Source organism: Chamaea fasciata, unplaced genomic scaffold (assembly GCF_029207755.1).
Source record: "Chamaea fasciata isolate MVZ Bird 193981 ecotype frontalis unplaced genomic scaffold, bChaFas1.0.hap1 SCAF_2, whole genome shotgun sequence".
Taxonomy (NCBI): domain Eukaryota; kingdom Metazoa; phylum Chordata; class Aves; order Passeriformes; family Sylviidae; genus Chamaea; species Chamaea fasciata.
Genome location: NW_027094087.1, coordinates 86,494,742 through 86,514,598, shown reverse-complemented (window position 1 = coordinate 86,514,598; position 19,857 = coordinate 86,494,742).

Sequence of the window (19,857 nt, the reverse complement as noted above, 5' to 3'; positions counted from 1 at the left end):
TGAGTGTCTGCTGCCACCATTCCTCTGTTCCATCACCTGAAGTTGCTCACCCTCTCTTTTTAAAGCAGAGCACTATTTGCTCTCCACCATGTAAGTTGGACTTGGAAATAGATGATCTTTAAGATTTCTTCCAAGCCAAACCATTTTTTGATTCTATGATTCTAAGTGTTTACTTTTTTCTGGTTTGATCAGCTATCCCATCCACTGTGCCAGGACATCGCTTTTTTTGGTTCAAACAATAGTTTCTTCCTTCAGGTTTGTGTAGAAACCCTATACAGTTCTCACTGTTTAGTCTCGTGGTAAAGCTAAACTTACTGAAACAGACATTGAATTTTCCAGGGTGAGGTTTCCCCGGAATTGTTTCCTTGTCCATAGTTTTCAGAACCTTTTTCCCCTCTGCTTGCCTTCATCTCCTTCATTTTGGTTCCCGTGAGTATACTTTTATTCACTTCTCAAAGACATGACTGTAAGGTATTCAGTGATTGCTTATCCCCGTACCTGCTTTTGTTCAAGATCCACATTCATTAACTTTATTTACATTCTGGTTGAAGTAAACATACATTTTAATCGGAATAATAAAAATGTAATGTAAGAAGAAGCTTCAACTCGAACTTTGAACAAATTCCAAATGAGTGTGAAAGGACTGTCAACTTGATTAAGGGTTTGAAAAAATGTGGGAAGGCATGTTTTCACTTCTTAAGTGGTAGATGAGAGCTCTGATCCAGATTCACAGAACCATTACTCTTTTCCAAGTGGGAAGCTTGGACTTTTTTGTAGCAGAAGGGTTAGTTTTCTTCCCTCTTGGTTTCAACACTAATTAGAGGAAAGAAGGGATTCTCGTACTGGGTTCTTCCTGGTTTTAGTATCAGGATGAAGAGCTGGCTTGAGCAATAGAGCTCTCAGGGAGGAAAGCTGTGAAATGTTTACCAGCTTATCTGATAATGTAAATGGGGAGAAAGCCCTTTATGAACTAAAGGAGTAAACTTCTATTCCTGTTAGTGTGTGTTTGTAAGCCTTTGGAAACTCTATTTTAGCTGCACAAAATACTTTTTAATCTGCTTTTGCTTTCACTGGTTTTGAGTCAAGTTTGATGTTAAGGTGACTGGCTATATTGGGGAAACTTCATAGGCCATAGAAACTTAAAAACAAAGATTTTTCTAGGTGTTTATCTGTCCAGTATGTTTCTTCACAATATCTAACTAAAGGATAACAGCAATGCTTCAAATTAAGCTGCACAAAGTTTGAAAGTTGGAGACCCGAGGGAGCCAGAGAAAGAAGAGTCTCCCAGTAGCCAGCAGTGATCAGGAAAGCTCTCCACCATGTAGCAAGAGAATAGGGAGCATGCCAGAAACCCATCAGTCTCAAGGAAGTGTAACAATTTATGTAGTGGGTGTCTAGAATATTTGATAAATACTAGATAAAATGGTTATTTGTAGAATGTGGCGCACATCACTATATCCATATTCTGATATGTGTCACGACCACACTTTTCAAGTAACTCTCCAAAGTACTCTCTGGCACTCATTTTAGAGAAACTAATCACTGTGAACTGAAAGTACACTTCTGAAAGAACGCACGCAAGAATCAGTACTGTCAAATTGTGATTCAGGAGGAAAGTATGCATTTTTCACAGAGCAGAGGATCTTTCCTAGACTTTTTTAAGAATAATGTGAATGAATCAATCATGAAACATTAGTAAGATTCCAGTCAAAAAGCAGTAATTTTGCAGATTTCTACTCTTCTTCCACTGTAGAGCTGTTCTCCTGAGTAGTTTTACAACCCAACCTGTTACCTCAGTTGCTCCATCAGCTGTCTGACTGTACTATGTGTACATGTTCACATATAACTGGGAAAAAATGTGTCATTGTGTCCAACTGCAAGCCTCTGAAGTTTCAGACCTCAGGACCAATGTCTGTGCTTCTATCAAGACTTCATTGCTGAGAAATCAGTCAGCACCAAGAGGCCAGACAGAGGTTTGTGTCCTTCAGTATGTAGGAGAAACTGGCCAGGGTGAACTTCAGAACAACACAGTAATATGTTCCAGTTGCCCCTGAAAGGTGCAGCTCCTCTCCCAATGCATCGATCACTGATGTTGTAAGCAATGACTGTGTCACAGGAGTTAATTCAAAGACTCTTTGGTAATCCCACCAAAGTTCTCCATGGGGCTCTTTTGACTTGTCATTTAACATAGGTTAGTGTGGAGAGCAAGCCAGAAACACAAATTTATGTCAGAAAGATTATTTATACTTAGTTAAATCTTGCTACAACTTGCTGCATCACCAAAAGCTACAAATCATTGAAAACACAAACCAGTTCTGAGTCACCTACAGTCTGAACATGCCTACTTTAGCACAACAACAGAAGTCGTGGTGATCAAGATTCTCATTCTGGAAAATCTTAAATCTGGGGGTGGTTGATTTTTTTGTTATCCAAGTTCAAAGTCCAAATCAAAACTAGCTACATATCCTACTAAATCCCACCCATTAATGCCCTCTTGTACAAAGCTCTCTCCCTTCCTCTCTAGAGAAGACAAAGTAACAACAGAAGCATGAGAGACACTCATTACAGTGCTTTTAGTATTACTCCTGCAAAGGCACATCAGACCTATTTGTGGACATATGGCAGTAACCTAAAACAAATTCTCCTGTATTGAGATTTGTTCAATCACGCTGTTTGGAAATTCCACACGAAAGAGAGAGAGAGTTCATATTAGATCAGGTGCATCCATCTGCACTTAGAGCAAATTTATACTGGATAGAGCAGCAGATCTCAAATTGATGTTTTAAGTAAGTGAAAAGTGTGAACATACCAGTTCTCTCAAGAGACAGCTTTTGCAATTAGAATTTGGTTTAAAATAAAAAAATCAAGGTTTAATTTTTCTTTTTTAAAAAAGCTAGAAAATCTTCCACCAGTTCTACATCATAACCACTTCCTCACACGTTTGCAAGTGCAACTGCTACTTATGCAGTTGTAGAGGAGGTCTTGGAAGTTATGTGACTGTCACTGCCACACTTAACCAGGAATGCATGTTAGGAGCCCCTTTGTCCTCCTGTGCCACGCAAGCTCACCATGGATTTTTTCGCAGAATGCTTCTCTCCTATCCTTTATGTGACTGTTTTCCATGCTTCCTGAGAACAATTGTGGGGAACTTTTCCTTTTTGCCTTCAGCACACAGAAGCACTGTAGCTTTGTTCATTTCCACTGTGACTAAACAGGCACAAAACTTTACCACATTACTGCTTCAGTAAATCAGCCATCCTTGTATTATTGACATTACCTGAATAGTTCTGGTTTGAACCAAGGCAGTTCTCAAGGCAGATTCTGGAATGACTTCAAGATTCTCCTTAAAACTTCCTTGAGGTAGAGACAGTTGTTTGGCACTAACAGAACTCATCAGAGCCAAAGCAAGTAATGCCTTCACTAGCCAGTAGTTGAGTCATTGAAATGAAAATCAAGTTTCACAACTTTGTATCTCTGCCCAACACACATCCACCTCGAGATCTTATCCTGTTTTGTGGGTTAGAGCTCTTGGAGTCAGCAGAAGTGCAACTAAAAAGGCTGTAATTAATTTGCACTGAGGACTGTAAGATGAATGCAGTGGTTTATCCCTCATATATAAGCATGTATATATACATAAATATATATATATATGTATGCACACACAGTGAGTTTAAAATGCCCTCCTCTGTTGCAACCAAGTCTGTCTGCTGTTATCATGGAGCAGCTAACTTCTGCTTTTGCAATTTGCTCATTAGTTTGTATGTGTGCTCAGAAATTACTCTTAAATATTGTAGAGTAAGGGCTGACATGCAGAACAGAAATCTGGAACTGCGAGCAAAGGACTTCAAGATTCAGCCTTCTCACCCAGCCAGAAAGGTACAGCACACAATAAACTCTGGACAAACTGTACAATGGATGCATGTCTCTCATCAGATTACCCAGTGTCTTGCTAGCATACCACTAAAATTCATAGAATCATAGGGTGGTTTGGATTGAAAAGAATCTTAAAGATCATGTAGTTCCAACATCAATGGCATGGGCATGAACACTTTCCTTTACACCAGGTTCCCCACAGCTCCATCCAGCCTGACCTTCAACACTTCACTGGATGGGACATCCTCAGCTTCCCTGGGCAACAGTAAAGATTTTTTCCTAGTATCTAATCCAAACCTACTTTCTTTCAGTTTGAATCCATTCCCCCTTGTCCTATCATTACTTGAACAAAAGAAACAAGTGAACTGGAGTAACAAAATGGCCCAAGGAAAGGCTGTTCAGTTTTAAATTGTTAGATGAGCACAAAAATTATTTCCACAATTACAGCGGACCCTGAAATATGGTAGCTGAAACAGAAAGAATCTTTAAAAGCAGTAACTTGCAGTGGATTGAGCTTTGAAAAATAAAACTCTTATCTCAGCTGACACTAGGGTGTGTTGGTGATTTCATTATAAATTAGAAAGAAGGATTAGTTGCCTTAGAAGCATGTAGAAATTACTGTACTGCTGATTTCTTCTACCACTGCAAAAGCTCAGAACTGTATGAGACAAAGGAAACCAAATTAAGAGCTACTTTTGCCTGAGATTTCACATTCCTTTCAGCTAAAAGGCAAGAAAATCGAAGTAGCAGTTGTTTGGAAGATAATGCTTGTGATAAAATAGTTAATTATCTGTAGCGATTGATTTCCCATGACTGGATCATGAACCCTTTCCCTCTGGAGAGTAGTCTGCTGTCTTTCTAAGGCTGAACATGAATCACTGTGCTAAGTGCTGCCTCAAATGTTTCCAGAGACTGGGCATAATACTTTGATTCATACTTTTTAGGAAGTCAATTTTTTTGTCTGCTGGATATGTGTTTTGGGGTCTTGTGCTGGCATTGCCACTGTGCTCTTGCAGATGCCTTGTTTTTGCTAAAGTTGTAACAAATAAACAGCACGGCCATTGTTAGTAATTTTTAATTGATTAATCATGAGAGGCTTTGTGCACAAGCTCAATAGGGTTCTGATGCTTAACTAATTTCAGGAAAGTCTTAGGAAAAGCCTAAGTAATTTGGAGTGCTGAACACAGCTGGAACTGCAGCATGCTCATTCACTCAGTAAAAAAATATGCTTCCTAGTTCTTTATTTCTCTGATAATAACACATATCCACTATTCTTTAGTACAGGATCTTTAAGGTCCCTTCCAACTCAAACCATTTTATGATTCTCTGACTATATGTTGTTAAGTCTAAAATACATTTCTTGGCACAGCAATTTGTCTTTGCAACCACAGTGTACCAAACCTACCATAAACCTAGGTTGCAAAAGTAGGAGCCACAGACAAACAGGAAAGACAATAGAAAGAGTCTGATCAGAAATAAGAAGTAGAAATTGTTTTGCAGCTATCTAATTAGCAGTACATGTGGAGGAAGATGAGTAAAATAAATCACTTTAAACAGAAAGCTGCCTGTCTGTATCATGACATAGTTTTCTCTCACTGCCACTATATTAGGTCTAATTAAGACTGATCAGCCTTAAAAATTGGAAATGTTTAAAGCCTATGAGGCAGATTTTAATTTCCATTCCTGCATAAAACCAAAAAAACCTTACCTATGGCACCCCTGTAATTCATTCTAAGACATTCATCAGGAAAAACTTTCTCATAGGTTTTTAGTGTTTAGCAGCATTCACAACACATTCACAACTACCCAGATAGTTTTGCTTCTTTCCTTTTCCTTGCATGTCTTTCAAACACAAACATTAGCTCAAACTTCGTAAGAGTAATTTGCAATTCTCTCCTCTTACCCAAAGGAGACCAACTCCTTTCAGCACAACAGCTTCTCCTAAATCCTATTCTTCTCCTACAGCCCTCAGCAAGAACTAAAACAGTCTCCATCTTTATTTCTGTCAAGTGTGCCCCCTGCCACACTATTGTCCTAAGATCTTCCTTCTTCCAGTTCCCCAGCTGCACGTCACATTCCTCCTTACAACCTTCCTTTCAGGGCAAGTTCTTCTGACTTTTCAGCTCCCAGGTCTCTCAGACTTTCACAAAGCCTGACAAGCACTTAGAGTTCATCTCATCAGACAATCCATCTGTGGCCAGCAAGAACTGTGGGGAGCAGTTCTCTGAACTGCTCCTCTCTGCTTCAAAATTATCTCAGCCTAGAATGTATCTGCACTCTGGATCCGTATGCTGGGGAAGATGAACCCAGTCCTCAGACCTTCCAGAACAGCCTACAGCATCTCTAATAAATTCTATGGATTTATTTTAATAAATTTGGAATTTATGACAATTCCTCTTATTGGGTTATGTTACAGAAGAGAAGGAAAACAATTTCCCTTGTGTGTTGCATTATGTTTTGAGATAGTAATTTCTTGTTGCTTCCAGAAGAATTTGTGAGAGCTTTTTTTGTTCTCCTAGGAAACTTTCCATTTTCTGAAGAGCTGACAATTCTCCTCAGCAAAGGAAAGAAAACTGTAATGTGAAATACAGAAGCAGTTCATGAGCTGGTTTTCTCTGAGTGTAAACTTTAAAAATGAGTTGGCAAATGCTGACAGTGATGTTAAGCAATCCCAGCTCTCACTAACATTATTTTTTCTCACTTGGAGACATTCACTATCTGTGTTTTCATTGCTCTAAAACACAACTGGACCACAGTTATAAATTGGCTTTTGAAGATAATAGGGGGCAAGAAGAAGAAAAAATTAAAGAACAGTCAAACTCCAATACTGTTATTTTCAAGCGCCACAGGAGCTTTTCTGATGACTTTCATTAAAATTTCTTCATTTTTTCCTGTTGGCAGTCACTCAAGGATTATCTTGCTATGGGGGTAAAGGAAAAAATCTTGTGTGTATGCTTTTGTTTGGCTAGTCACATTTTTTTCCCCATGATTCTTGCTTAATTGTGTTAGCAACTGACTTGTGAAATGAAAGCTACAGTAAAATACTTTAATGTTATAGGAAGTTTTACTGTCTCAACCTTTCTTAGACCTTCAAAGCTTATCAGATCAGCCAGACTTATGTAAAGAAGAGAAAAAGTTGAGCAGGACCTACACAGACAGTCAGAGACAGTCTTCTCAAAAATTTGGTATTATCATGCTGAGTGAATGGCAAGAAAAGAGTTTTTATTAGTAGGAAGAAAAGAGGGTGATTTCTGAGGTCACATCTAAAAGCAAGATTAAGAAAAGTGAAGTGAAATACTATTACAAAGCATGGTAAGGCTTGCTTGCAAGTAGAGAAAGGTTTCTTCATGATTTCCTGCAAAAGAGCAATCAAGGGCTTTGAGAACATGTTTGTGACAAACATCTGAACTGGAATCTTTATTCAAATCCGTCATTCAATATTCATCATGCTGCTGTGGCGAGGGGGTGGAGCAGCACAAACAGCAGCCACAGCTTTGACTCAGAAGTTAACCACTGTTTTACTAGTGTAGCTGGAGAGAGAGAAACGTGTCACTCTTTCCATTTTTGTTCATTTCAACTGAACTCTCTGGATTTGGGGACCAGGGTGTTATTATTTGTCTACATAAAGTATCAAAAAGTTGTTAAATAATCAGGAGGACCAAGTAGGAGCAAATATATTTGAGGAGTCCTGACCTTATTTACAAGATTCAAAGCAATCAAAAAGAGATTACCACTGATGTGGATTTTTGGGGGGCTTCTTGTCTATGCTTCTGCAAAGAAAGCTTGTGACAGTAAACTCATAACCTCCACTCAACTAGCTGCTTTCTTTCATGCCATATAATTGCTATCTTTTACTGTTTTTATGAAGTCTACTTTTGCTGATTTTATTGAATCAACTTTTGCTGATTTTGCTTTTTGCAATACTCTGTAATGAATTCAGACCCACCTCATTCACCAGCCTTGACGTTTGTCCCACTCAAAGTAAGCACACTGAAATGTCAAAGGTTGATGTCTGTGAGATTGAGCAATACAATCAGTTTAAGAGAACATGCTGGCCACATCAAAGATTTCTCCTTTGGGGCATTCCCTAAAACTGGTACTAAATCACTGTCTGACAGGCTGTTAGCTTAACCAGAGTATGATGCAAGAGGAGACAAAAAGAACCTGGACCAGGATCTAGCATTTAGCTGGAGTCACACTTGTAGTTTGAGCTGATGTTAGTGTAAACTATTAAACTGGTGATATAAACCTCTCATGAGTGCTAAGCATGGAGTTTGAAAGTGAATTAAAATGGACAAAGCAGCTGTGCTTTTTCAATGCTTTTTAAAAATGCATTAAAAAGTCCAACTTACTGTAATGACCAGTTCCGTCCACACATCCAGAGTGGCCTCTCCAGGTCAAAGAGTGGCCACTCTTTGCAGAACTGGGAAGAGGATACCATGCAAGGAAGCATCTCTTCCATCCTTGGAGCAAACAGGAGCAGCAGTTCTGAGCTCTGAATGCCCCCAGCCTCCTTATGGCCTCCCTTATGCCACCAGATGATGAGTGAACTTCACATCCTCCTGATTTCAGTTTCCTGAGCTTCTGAAGTGGGGGAAGAGGAGTCAGACCAGAGCACATTGTTGGGTTTTTTTCTTAAACAAGGACACACCAAGGGTGGAATTTCACATTACATGCAGGCAAACTGGAAACAGTAATTTTTGCTCACATGATTCAACTGTAAGTGCTCTCTTTATTTCACCATCCTTTGTCTGTACATTGTTGTTGCTGTGTTGCTCAGAAGCATTGCAGGGAACAGTTGCAGGATGATGGCATACATGGGTGGAGGAGCAAACAAGGCAAAGGACAGAAAGGACTGCAAGGGGAAGAATAGAGCTAAAGGAAAGGAGCCAAATCTGTTCTCTAGATAAGCTATTTCCAACATAGCTCTTATTGTAGAACAGACTTTATCTCCATTTTCAGAAAGTTAAGTGCACAGATTCAACAAGTTACAAAACTTGTGTTTTCCCTTGTTCTTTTACTTAGTAGAAGCCTCTCAAAGCTTTTTTTGCTCTGATCAAGAGCAGCTTTTCAAGGCTATGTTCCAGTTTGCTAAAAACGTTATAAATCTGACATACTTTTGAGCCGACCGGGTGAGGTTGTTTATCAACGTTCAGATGCATCCAGCAGGGAAGGGAAGGAGCATGATTAGCAGGCTGTTTCCCAGTCAGAGGAAGTCTCCTGGCCTTCCAGAAGATTCTGTGTCTGGTACATTCCTCCGTGGACCTCCCCATGACCTTTGCTGTCCATCCCAGCTGTTAACCTCAAAGATCCAATCATCAGGAAAGCCACAGTAGAGAAGGGAGAAGAAATCGTGTAAGCAAGGCAGAGTTGTATGGTGGCATTCATAGACTGCTGTGCAGGAGCTACTGTTTAGGGAAGCTTTCAGAGGGTTACACAAAGGCAATCATGTCTGTCACATCAAATATAGGACACAGTTGCAATCAGTTCAGCACTAAGGCAGTTTAGACTGCAACTGGAACGTTTCTCAAAAGGTGCCAGCACACTGTGCTTGGTCCTCTGTGGTTTGCCAGGCTTCCTGCCTCTCCCTGTAACACTCAATAAAGAAAGAACTGTCATGGTCATAAACAATAAGGGTATCATCAGCACTTGCAGGTGTTGAAAATTTGATTTTTGTTGAAGGAGTGCTTTAACTTTATCAATTTTTTTCAGTTCAACATTTTCAGTATTTGTCACCCTGAGTCAAACAGGATGCTAATTTCCTGGCTGTCTACAACAGATACTAGTTCACAGCTATGCTCAATTCTGGGCCCACATATGCAATATGAATGGGACCCATGCGTGGGCTGGCAGCTGGGACACATGGGCAGATGCTATTTTTCATTCCTAAAGTCATATTTCTTGAGCATCCTCCATTCTGAAGAGATGGGAGCCAGTTGTAGTCCATGAATTTCATGTATCTCATCTTTGCTTGGCTTTTAGTAATTTTTATTGTTTAGTTGATAATAAGTTTCTTGATGCTAAGATATACGAGATAGGTAACTTTTACTGGCAGGTTTATGGTGTGCTCTCTCTTCTTTTTTTTTTCTTTTTGTCAATGTTGCCAGCAGCTATAAAAAGGAAAAGATGCATTCAGCACATTAGTCCACAATTTCTCTATTGAATTGTAAGTGCCAGTTCTACATTCAGAATTGTGTAGACATGGGCTAGAATATTTTTATCTGTATGCGTTATGTTACGTCTATCTACATGGTATTTATCTGACCTTTTTTTTGCTTACTTTTGCAGTCTTGGGAGATGGAGTTTCTTATCATGAAAGAAACATTTTCTTTGACTTCTAACCCCAGTCATAGTCTCCTTTCATGTTGTAGTGGTTTAAGGCGGATTTTGGGAGGAATCCTCCTAAGGGGGCCCTCCCTCCCTTCCCCCAACCGGTTCAGGGAAGAAAAAACCTCCTCCGAGAGAAGTGGAAAGAACTCTGTTTATTAAACAGACAAAGCACTCCCCAGCACAATAAATTCGACAATACCAGATGACAAGAACTTCGTGCCGCTCTGGAGAGATGACATGATTAGAAAAGAAGTCCTTCCTGGAGGTGGTTGCTCTGTCTCAGTCCCTCTGGCACTGGGAAATGCTGCGCAGGATGGATCTTGGTGGGTTCCAGGTGCAAGCCCCCACGGCGCTCCCCCAAGTCCTCAGTCCAGAGAGATCTTAACAGTTCCAAGGGAAGACGAAAAAAAAGCAGAAAAAAAAAAAAAAAAACAGGAAAGAAAAAAAGGAAAAAAAAAAAAAAGCAGGAGGAGAGGGGGGAAAAAAAAAAAAAGTGAAGCTTCTCCTCCTCTGCTAGCTACTTCCTAACTAGCTAACTAACTGCTGAAGAAAAAAAAATCTCTCCGTCCCTTGTCGTGTGTTGCTGAATCCAACTCTCAAGGCCAGCCAGCAGAGGAAAGTTTCTGAAAATAAACCGCACACCTCTCCCTTCCCCCTGCTCCCAGACCCAACACCAAAGGCACACAGGGCAATATCCAACAGAGACCCAACAGACAATTGGGGATACCAACCTCACAACATCACCCCAGGACACATGTGCAGTCTCATTCTCTTCTACTCCAAAGCAGGTGTCTCCAGTCTCCCTGTTTCTGGAGGCTCCCACAGTACAGCTGTCCATGAGCTCCTTCCTCCCCAGTGACTATCATTTCCAATATATTCACTCACCTCCTCCTTCAAACAATGCCTTCACTGCACCCTCCCTGTATTCTCACCAGTTCACAGTTTCTTCTTCTCTAGTTCCTACACGAATTTCTTTGTCTCCCAATCCCTGTATACTCATTCCTGTCAAATTCTCCCCATGTTGTTTCTCTCTTCCTGCAAAAGTGGCTAATACTAATCTCCCTGGCTAGACAATCTTCACCTATTTCAAAAATTTATTCTCGTTATCAGGTTCTCTTTATTACCCACTTTGTTTGTTTGTTTGTTTGTTTGTTTGTTTGTTTGTTATTCCTTCAAACTGCTCACCAGAATATGAACCACTTGCTCCTAATCCAACTTTAATGGGAGTTAGTTTTCATCTCAGGCTCCACATTCAGTCTGCCCTAGTTCTACTGGGAGAACCAGGCACATCCCTCAGCCTCTTCTTTGAGATTCACCATGTACTTCTTTCCTTCACTCCTTTCCTTCTGACCCAGGTGTAGGCCCCTGTGCACTCAGGGAGATTAATTCCTGGTGCCCACTTTCCAGCTGTGGGATTAGCACAAACATCTGAGGAGAGATCATGTTTACTTCTCTTAGTAGTTTTCAGCTTGATTGCCATGTAGTAAATACAAGGAGATGTCCACTTGTGTTCTTAGACTGTAGAGTCCTAATGCTCTGCAGACCTGTTCTGTCTCTCAGCACTAAGAGTCACAAAGCAATGGAGCATGTTCAATAAGGCTGAAACCTTCAGTACTGTAGGTTGCAAAACCTCAACCCTCTCTTGAACGCCATATTGGGTAATTTTCCATTTTGTATAAAAGCAGCAATTTGACATTTAACATCTGACATCATCTCATTGTATTTCTCAAATACATTTCATAATTGAGCTAACAACACTGAATATTTTATGGTTTTTTAGTTTCAAAGTTCCTAATTTCTCACAATGATGAAATCAAGATTAAAAAAATCAGAGAAGAAGAAGAATGGGAAGGCAAACCTGAGGTAAAAAAGAAGAGGGGAAAAGAAAGATTTTGAAGTTGTAAATAATTGAGGATATTGAGAAATTGCCATGTGTGCATAGCTTTATCAGAGAAGCAATATAAAACAGAGAAATAAGAAAGATTTGACAGAAGCAAAAAACTGTTTAAAGAAGTTACAGGAAAAGGTATCATTATAGAAAAAAACCCCAAAACATTCAAAATTTCATTTAAAATAGCTTAACATATGAAAGATGAAAAAATGGAATTTTATTTTATGATTATATTGAGAAAGGGGGATAAAGTGGAAAAAAACAGAAGAGAAGGAAAGTGATAACTGCAAAAGGAAAATTGATGATTTTTCTGAAATGTTTCAAAGTATTGCCATAAAGAAGCAACTTTCTGAGAAGCCACCAAAGGACGTGCTTGAAGAGGAAGTGAAGCACGTGCCTTTGTGGTTAGCTGACCCAATTAGTGATGGAAATTGTCCTGATTTAGTAAGCAGGATATATGTCTTTATCAATCACTGTCTTAAATATAACCAGCAGTTTATTCATTTTAAAAGCAGAACTGTGATTCTTTGATGCTTGGTTGTACTTTCTGTTGAAGACAGCTTGTTGGGGCATTTTTCTCATACACAGTGCTAAGCAAGCTAGTATTTTTGTATAAGTGCTCACTTCATAATGTCTTTACTAAAAATAACAGACTGTTTTCACTAGGTGAAATGCTTTATGAAATCTTACAGATAGATTCATTGTTCATTTTGAGTAGGTCAGTATTGAATAAACAGCTGAGTTATCTTAAAAAACAAATAGTTTCTTACCTTAATTTTACAAGAAAATGCAGTGAAGTATTGGCATCATTTAGTCTGAACTCAGAAGGACAGCAAAGGTCTGCTCAAAAGGATTCAAAAGTTCTTCCTTTTCCTTCCAGTGAGCATAAGGTCAAAGTTCCATGATTAAAACATAAACTAGGCCGTCATTTTAATCTAGAATTTCTTTTCAGAATTACATAAAATCACATTAGACAATAGTTTTTGGCAATGAAATGAGATCATTTTTGTACAATATAAAATGCAGCTGTTCAACAGAGAGGGATTTTGTCGAGGCCATAATAGGCACCACTTAAATCATGCAGTGACATTGCCAGTATTCAACTAGTTTTGGCTAAAGCTTGAAATCTGTGTCTGAAATGATTGTCATCATCCAAGCCCTTATACATCCTTTTCCTTCCCCACCTAATCCTTTTCCTCTCTCTTTCATGCCTCACAGTTTATAAACCTGTGCATAAATTAGAAATACGTGTAAGTCCATTAGAAGTTGGAAACTGCCATTTGCATTCTATTAGTGTATAAAATTATGAGCTGCTAATGTTGTTTTGACATTTCTGGAGATAGGGTTGACTTTACCTCTTCACATTTCTCTCCCTCATTTCCAGGCAATTAGAAAAATATAGAACAATGAAGGGATGTGCTGAAGGTTCTTGTTTTATCTTCTTCTTCCATGTGTGGCTGGGAAGAGGAGAAGATGCTGCCAAACCATCTTCCTCTGTTGTCAAGTTCTGCATATTTTTAGACTAAAACAATTGCATTCAACTTGAGAGCAATTATCCAGCTGCCTAAAAAAATGTCAGCATGCCTAAATATTTCCCTAATTCTCACAATATTTGCATCAGTTTCAGGTAATTTTTTAGTTCTCTTACAGCCTCAGAATTGGGAAAGTGACTCAGCGCTCCTTGTCTTCTCACGCTGTGCATCTCCGCCCTAATGCAGGGGCCCTGGAGGTGTCCCCAAGTTGCCAAGTGAGTTGGCACTCCCAGCCTGATGTTTCTTCACAGTGGGCATCAGTTTACTCTTCCCTATAACCTGCTTCAGCCCTGTGAGGGAAACAGGAGCTTCCTGAGAATTTCCACCTCTAACTAGGGAGAATATTTACACATCCTAGCAGCTATATGTATACACACACCTTACAAAGCTGAGCAAAAAACTCTGCTGTGCCATGATAGCCCAATCCTGGCAGAATTGATCATGCCTAGACTGGCTAGGGGTGGAATGTATTGGCTTTTCATTGCCTGATTTTTGGTAGCTGGAGGGGCCACAGACGTGGCTTCTGTGAGAAGCTGCTGGGAGCTTCCACCATGTCCAGCAGAGCCAGTCGCTGGCAAAGATGGACATGCTGCTGGCCAAGGCTGGGCCAGTTAGAAATGGTGGTAATGCCTTTGTGATAACATATTTAAGAAAGAAACAAAATAAACATTGTGATGTGGTTTTAATTGGAACTAGAGAAGGCTGAAGTGAGAACATGTGAGGAGAGCAACCCTGCAGACACCAAGGTCAGTGAAGAGGCAGGAGGAGGTGCTCCAGGCACCAGAGCAGAGATTCCTCTGCAGGCCATGGTGAGGACCATGGTGAAGCAGCTGTGCCCCTGCAGCCCATGGGGATCCACAGGGGATGCAGAGATCCACCCACAGCCCATGGGGGAGGTGCCCACATAGGTGCAGGTGGATGCCTGTAGGAGGCTGTGATCCAGTGGGAGTCCCAGTGGAGAAAGGGGCTCTGCTCCCAGGATGGAGCAGCCTCTCCTTGGAGGACTGCACCCTGTGGAACAGTGACCATGCCACATCACTTTTGGGAGGACTGTCGCCCATGGGATGGACTCATACGGCAGCAGTTTGCAGAGAACTGTTGCTCGTGAGATGGAGCCACATCTGAGAAGTTCATGAACTGTCTCCTATGGGAGGGACCCTACAGTGCAGCAGGAGAACAACTTCTCTCCTGAGGAGGAGGAGAAGCTTCAGGTGATGAGCTGACCATAACGTCCATTCCCTGCCTCCTTGTGCTGCTGGGGTAGGAGGTAGAGCTGGAAGGATGTAGCAGGTGGGAAAGGTGTTCTGAGGGCTTATTTCACTTCTCATTATCCTGCTCTGATTTAGTTAGTAATAAATTCTCTTCATATCTCTAAGTTGAACCTATTTTGCCTGTGATGGCATTTGATGAGCGATCACTCCCAGTCCTTATCTCAACCCATGAGCCCTCAGTTAAATTTTAAGCACATTTTAAATAATCTGCGTCATTGTTCTGGTTTTGGCTGGGATAGAGTTAATCTTCTTCTTACTATCTGGTACAGCGCTGTGGTTTGATTCAGTGTGAGAACAGTGTTGATAACCCCCTGATGTCTCAGTTGTTGCTGAGCTTACCCTGAGTCAAGGACTTTTCAGAGTCTCCTGCTCCACCAGCAGCAAAAGCTGGGGGGGGGGGGGGGGGCCGTGACCAGAACATGCCCCAAACTGACCGAAGGAATTTCCCTTCCACAGAACATCATGCCCAGTACATAAATTGGGGGGAGCTGACTTGGAGGGGCTGACGGCTGCTCAGGGATGGGCTGGACATTGGTTAGAGAGTGATAAGAAATTCTATTGTGCATCACCTGTGCATCTTGGGCTTTATTCCTCTCTCTTTTTCAGTGCAATTATTTTTATTATTATCATTAGAAGTATTAGTATCATATTACTATTACTATATCAGTAGTAGTAGTAGTAGTAGTAGTAGTAGTAGTAGTAGTAGTATATCTCTCCTTTTCAGTATTATTATCATCATTATAATTTTTTTTTAATTATTAAACTGTTGTTATGTCAACCCACAAGGTTTTTTCCAATTCTCCTCCATATCTCATCAGGGGTGGAGTGGAAGAGCAAGCGATTGGCTTCTTGGCACTCAGTTGCTGAATGGGGTTAAACCACAACACCCTTTTATTCCATGTCCTGTGACACCATGTTTCAACTTATTTAGGATTTTTCTTGCTAAATGTTAAAAATAATTCAAAGTGATGATTAGACTTCCTTTGCTTATACAGGGAAGAGAGGGAGAGAGCATGGGCAAGCAGGCAGCATTCTGACACTCAGTTATCTAAAAAAATTATCTCAGGAAGTGGAAATACAAAGTATGTAGTCACTTCAGGATTTGTAAGGCTTGTATCTTCACCCCCACTCCTGTGAATCCATGTGAACTGAAGAACTCATAAGACTCCATTGAAACCCCATTGAAAATGAGGACAGAATTCCATGGGGCACTTTACTTTTCATTTTGCAACATTCCATATAATCTCTTATCTCTCCTATCTTAAGTGTATTTAATGCTTCACTGATGTCTTCTGATTTTATCCAAACTTCAGGGTTTTCCTTCTGAAAATAACATTCAGCAAAAAGAAGCCCTTGCTGCTCTGGCTTGCCAATGATTCCCTAGAGCCTGTACGTGTGGGTTTTGCTCACAAAAGCCCCCACAGAAGAAGAGGGTGAAGGACAACTGCTTAAATGCCATATTCAGCTTTTTTTCTCCTTTTATAGTTGACCTTTGAACACACTTTTCTATTCTTATAGCTCAAAACTCATGGTCTTAGTCTCTCTCTTCCCCAGACCTTGTGCAGGATTCAGATTGGATATTTCCTGTTGGACAGCATGTGCTTCAGTTTCTCTGATTATTCATCCTTGGAGCTCTTCCATCCTCTTTCCCAATCCTGGTTCTGCAGTGTATGAACCACACAGGAAAACACATTCCCAGTCCATTTGGTGAGGAGCACTTGGTGCATAGGAGTCCATGAGAGCTCTCATCCATTCTGCCTCCAGTTCCATCAGGATATACCTGCAAGATCATCCCATGTTCTGTCAACACCCCATGCTCTCAAATCCATGACTGCTGAATATCCCTGAGGTCAGAACATCTCTGATCCCTGCCAGCTGTCCACCTGGAAGCCCTACTGAAAAGAGCACTCTGGAACTTAACCTTGTCCCTTTTTGTAGCTGTTGTATTTTACTCATGTATGGGAGCACTACTTTCTGCCATCCCACAGTTCCTTCATCAGAAGAGAGAGTTGGAGCAGAGAGCTGGGACCCTTAGCACAGCTTTTCAGGACAATGATGACTTTCAGTTCTATGGTTATATGCCACACATTATGTAGAAACTGTCACATAAGCAACAAGGCATAGAACAAGTGGAGCTCAAACTATCCAGAAGCAATCACAAAAGTTCTGCAAGTAAGAAGGTAGAGACAATGCCTGTGTGGAAAGGTCAGTCATTACCCTTAGGAGGAATTTATGTCTACAGGACACTGTACAGATTTTCTTAGACAAACAGATACAGTAAGTATTCCTTCTCTATCTCCCTGCAGCATCAGCTCTATAAAAACAGAAAATAGTAAGTCAGGTCAACACTGCTGCCTGAAGCCATCAGTTCCTGCAATCGATACCCTCTCCGTCACTTGCAGGAAACACCTATAGCTCTTGGGATGCCAAATCCTACTGGGTAAGGCAAGACTGTTTGTTCTGCCTTTTCTATGTTTTGTACCCAATTGCTGGTGACTCCAGCAACAGTTTCAGTGCTGAAGGCATTCTACTTTTCTACTTCTTGCTAAACAAAATAGTGCTAGATGACCACTTGTGCTTTTGTTCCTTTTGTTCCACAACACTGCGTTGTATAGCAGTTTCATTCCACAGCCTTGCAAAAGATGCTTTCCTGTTTGCAAACAAATTTCAGTGAGCCAACTGGGTCAAAATAATGACCAGTAGTGACCAGTCTATAGCTCTGCTTTTCTGCAAACTGTTCAAACACTCAAACTGAAGCTTGTTAAGAAGTTATATAGCAGATATGCACTATATAATTAAACAAAAACTTGAATGCACAGCCACAATTAATCTATAGTTCAAGAATAAATCTCATAAACTATCAAATAAAGCTCACATAAAGAGGATTTGGAGCTGTGAGTAAAAGCAGTTTCCTATGCAAAGTGTTCAGTGGTGAGGAAGTAAGACTTTATTTGCAAAACAAGAAGTGCATCAAAGATATCTGAGTCCATCATCAACCTCTCCTCGAGACAGAGACAACCCACAGGATGCTGAACTTTGGTTAACCAAGTAGGTCAAAAAAGTAACACAAGTAGGAGATTTTACAGAACATTTTGAATTTCACGAGATAAAAAGAACTTATGTCCCTTCAGGCTGAAAAGGGAAACAGTAACCCTATGAGGTGGTTCAGACACTACCATCATTCTGTGCTGTCTATTCCCAAGGAGATGGGATGCTTTTCCTCCTGAAAATAGCTTTTGTAATGCATCATTCTATAAGGTAATCATATTACAGAAATAAGACCGCATAAGCCACAGAAAAAAAGATGTTTTGTTGAAACAGAAATTATTTTGTGTAACCTGGCAACTGAGAACACATTATAGCCCCAAGCATTTGAAGTTTTCTGAGCAACGTGGGCTGACTCTTGGGGAAAACCACAGTTTCTGAAAGTTATTTTAAACCTACCTTCTAATCATGTTTTTCTTCCCCCTGCTTCCCATTATCATTTTGCACTGATTTTATGAAGACACCTGTAACTTAACTTGCCTCTGGTGCTGAGTTCTCCATACCCTAGAACTAGCTCCAGCTACAGGCCTCAGCCATGCTGACAACCTGTTTGGGGAGGTACCTCAGGACAAGGTAAGGACCCCTCATCCCTTGTTTTCTATGAAAAATAAACCTCACTTAGAGGGCTAAAGGGACACTTTTCCTTTATTCAAATTCACAGTATAAAAATGTAGAAATTCAGAATTAAAGGGGATGACACAGCACAAGCCTCCTTTGAGTCTAGAGGCTGAAAATGTTAGTTAATTAAGAGTTCAAGTAGTTGGCCAAACTGTGATTATTATACTTTATGAAGAAGTTCACACTTTCACACTTAGACTGAATAACTTGATGGAGACTGAACACCAGGATAAAAAGTTTTAATGCTTGTGAGATTGAACTCATGCTGACAATATCAGGGGGTTGTTCTGTGAATTTTAATAACACAGCTGCAAGGTTATAGGCTATATTGACAATTTAAACATAGTAAGGAGTATATAATAAAAGGAAAACAAAGAGTGAATCTGAACTAACAGGAGGTGACCTATGTGTGAGTTATGCGGATCTGCAGCTCTGGACTATCTGATGCACAACTTGGGATTTAAAATGGTGCAGTTAATGTTAGATTTTTTTCAATTACATGGTTTGTGCAACGCCCACGGGCCTATCCAGCACTTCTGAAAAACCGTAAGTCTCCTGCATCCTTTACTCACTAGGGTCCTGCTTCTAATTTTAGAAAGATGAGTTGAGTCATGTCATTTGTTTTCCACTGGCCGGATGTGCAAAAACCCCATTAACAGCTTCCATGTGTTTGGAGCAACAATCTAAGCAAAGGACCTGGTCAGCAGCTGTCATTACTTGGAGGAGACAGTTCTACTCCAGAAGATATGATAGGTATATCTGTTATAATTGTCACTGTTCTGGTATTCATCAGTTTTTCATACCTCAGTATGGTGAACTATTGATCTGCCTTACCCCATTCACAGTTAACAAAATTCATTTAATCGAATTAGCTGTATACTCCTGTTATAATGCCTTCAGTGATGAGAAATCACTGGAGAATATAAATTCAACTGTGTATCTATATTTACACCTTGCAGATCTCATCCTAAATTTGTGGTGTGGAAGAGTACTCTATTGTCTTCCATCAGCTCTGGTTTAGCTCCTAGCCAAGATCCAGGGGACATCCTATCAGCTTAAAAACACTCACAAAAATTTCAGATGTCTGACTAGCATTATCTAATCCAAAGATTGTATTGTCACAAGCAGAGCAGGATCCACATCTTTGCTTCGTTTCATTCTTGCATGAAAGGCATAACTTCTAGCAAATAATACTGATCAGCGGCAAGTCTTTAAAATAACTTCATGACCAAATTCATGACTAAAGTCCTTTCATTAAAACATCCTGTGCACAAACTTGTGCAACCCAGATATTGAA